The following is a 2934-nucleotide window of genomic DNA, read 5'->3' on the forward strand; positions in this document are numbered from 1 at the left end:
TTTAAAAAAAAAAAAAAAAAAAAAAAACTTTCTTTTCTTTCTTTTTAAGGCAAATGATTATTACCTTAATGGAGCCTTCCGTGAATGGATGCGGGAAGCTTTTATGGGAGGAATGGATACGGGAGGATTGAATTAAAGGTGATTGATATTTACGGACTTTCCAGGATTAATGAAAAGGTGGAAAGGCGATGAGAGTCCGGGAATGTGGGGAGATACTAAAGGATTTCTCAGGTGATTAGGTACACACACACACACACACACACACACACACACACACACACACACACACACACACACAGATTATTAGTTTTTTTATGGGTATCCTAGTTTGAAAAGGGGTACACACACACACACAGAGTTTCATTAGATTTTTTGTCTTTCTAGTAAAGTGTGATATTGCAGACGGAAATAGTATTGTTAGCATATGAGAGAGAGAGAGAGAGAGAGAGAGAGAGAGAGAGAGAGAGAGAGAGAGAGAGAGAGAGAGAGAGTTTCATTAGATTTTTATTGTCTATCCTAGTTTGAAAGACTGACAAAGTGCGAGAACACATACGCAAAATAGTATTATTAGTTAGCATATGAGAGAGAGAGAGAGAGAGAGAGAGAGTTTCATTAGATTTTTTTATAGGTATCCTAATTTGAAAGACAGACAAAGTGCGAGAACACGGACACAAATTAGTAGTATTAGGTTGCATATGTGAGAGAGAGAGAGAGAGAGAGAGTGAGTTTCATTAGATTTTTTGTCTATCCTAGTTTGAGAGACAGACAAAGTGTGATAACACTGACGGAAATAGCATTATTAGTTTGCATATGAGAGAGAGAGAGAGAGGAGAGAGAGGAGAGAGAGAGAGAGAGAGAGAGAGAGAGAGAGAGAGAGATTATTAGTTTTTTTATGGGTATCCTAGTTTGAAAAGGGGTACACACATACAGAGAGAGAGAGAGAGAGAGGAGGAGAGAGAGAGAGAGAGAGAGGATGTCCTTACTAATAATAATCATTGTAATAACTTTAATGCAAGGTAGACACACTTCTCTCCGTCATAATCTATTTTCCATTATTGGTTGTAGGCAAAGTGGTTAAGCCCATTTGAAATCGAGCCTTTGGCTTTAAAACTGATAGACCTCTTTTTTAAATGGAAGCTAAGATATATTCCTCGATCTAATGAATAAAAGATTAAAATATTTAATCGTGAAAGACTCGGTCGGGATAAAAAAACGGTATAATTTATGTTTATGAAATACTCTTAAAGATTCTATTAGGCCTAAAATGATCAAATTAAGCCTAAAATATATCACCGGGGGATAAATAGTTATGGCCTATCTACGGATACAATCTATGAATGAACATCTCAGAAGATTTAATTTAACGTTTTATATGTCTCTTAAATAGAGATTCACTTCGATTAATGGTTTAGGAGATCCTTTGGTCTCTAAAATCTCCTAAGATCTAACGTTTAATGACACCGAAGAAAGCCATTATAGAAGACTCCATCATTCACTATAACCAAAATTAAAAAAAAAAAAAAAATCAGTTTTTAGCGTTGAAATCTTCACGTATTATCAGCTGTGACTCGCTCGTAAACTTGCTGGTGAAAATAAGGCTTCTTTTATCTCGGAAGGTATTCACGTTCGAGCGCAAGGGGAAAAAAAAAACGTGTTCTCATAAAAGGAAAAAATTGGAAAAAGGTCTTTCAGTGTCTCGAAACATAAAATTTACAGTAGCTGTGAAGGGGGGGGGGGGGGCGGGGGTTGGATAAGGGGGTCTGTGGTGCCTGGGAAAGATATGACGAAGAGAAAGAAGAAGAGATTCTGGGTCTACATCTCTGCTAGATATTGTCATCATCATCATCATCATCATCATCATCATCTAATAAGCCTATTGAGTGCAAAGAGTCTCGGTTAGATTTCCCCAATCGTCTTTATCTTGAGCTTTTAATCTATACTATTCCATTTAGCATCTACTTCTTGCTTCGTAGTCTTCAGCCATGTAGGCCTGGGTCTTCCAACTCTTCTAGGGCCTTGTGTAGCCCAATTAAATGTTTGGTGAAGTAGTCTCTCTTGGGGAGTGTGAAGAGCATGCCCAAACCCTCTCCATCTACCCCTCATGATGATATCATCTACGTATGGCACTCGAGTAATCTCTCTTATAGTCCTATTTCTAATCCTGTCCTGCCATTAACTCCCACTAACCTTCTGAGGGTTTGGTTTTTAAATACTGACTCAGAAATATTTCCCTAAATTGCTAACAGTCATTGAAGTATGTTGTATGTTGGAAGTAAATTTAGTAAGTCTTGATAGCTGGTAGACATTTGGCTTATTCTCCCATTCTGTCAATCATCCACTGTCGATTGATCCCCCATCATATAACCGAAAACATTATTGGTGTTACAGTGTTAATTGTGTTGATGATGATCCAGGAAATTATGCTAAAGGGTAACTTTGGCGAATTTTGGTAGGTCAAAGTTCGGGTTAGCTATTATTATTATTATTATTATTATTATTATTATTATTATTATTATTATTATTACTTTCTAAGCTACAACCCTAGTTGGAAAAGCAGAATGCTATAAGCCCAGGGGTTCCAACAGGTTAAATAGCGCAGTGAGGAAAGGAAAAAAGGAAAAATTAAATATTTTAAGAATAACCACATTAAAATAAACATTTCCTATATAAAATATACAAACTTTATTAAAACAAGAAAGAGAGAAATTAGATAGAATAGCGTGCCCTAGTGTACCCTTAATCTAAATGAACAAAGCAGCCCTATGCAACAGTATTATTCTTCTTGATATTCATCATTGCTGCATGTTTAAAGGTTTAAAGGCCGCTCATGAATAACAGCAGTAAGGGACCTTAACATTGCCCTAGCAAACAGGACAATTCCCTACAGATTGACCTTATATTAGCCCCCAAGATCCCTCTCCACTTAGCTAGGAC

The sequence above is a fragment of the Palaemon carinicauda genome, chromosome 4 (genome assembly GCF_036898095.1).
Source record: "Palaemon carinicauda isolate YSFRI2023 chromosome 4, ASM3689809v2, whole genome shotgun sequence".
NCBI lineage: Eukaryota > Metazoa > Arthropoda > Malacostraca > Decapoda > Palaemonidae > Palaemon > Palaemon carinicauda.